The following is a 293-nucleotide window of genomic DNA, read 5'->3' on the forward strand; positions in this document are numbered from 1 at the left end:
TCCTTTCCGCCACACGTACAACATCATAGAAATGTTGAGATGAGCTACCCATTAAATGCTCATAGTAAGGTGCCTTGAAGGTATTGGCGAACAAAGTCACCATCTCCGTTTCTATCAAAGGGGGTTGCACGTGCGTGGCCTCGTCCCTCCATCTTTGCGCATAAGCCTTCACTGACTCTTGGCTTCTTTTTTTCATTGACATAAGGCTCGTCCGATCTGGAGCAATTTCCAAGTTGAACTTGTATTGCTTCAGGAAAGCCTCCACTAAATCCTTCCATTTCTTAATCTTGGCA

The sequence above is a fragment of the Populus alba genome, chromosome 11, assembly GCF_005239225.2.
Source record: "Populus alba chromosome 11, ASM523922v2, whole genome shotgun sequence".
NCBI classification, from domain to species: domain Eukaryota; kingdom Viridiplantae; phylum Streptophyta; class Magnoliopsida; order Malpighiales; family Salicaceae; genus Populus; species Populus alba.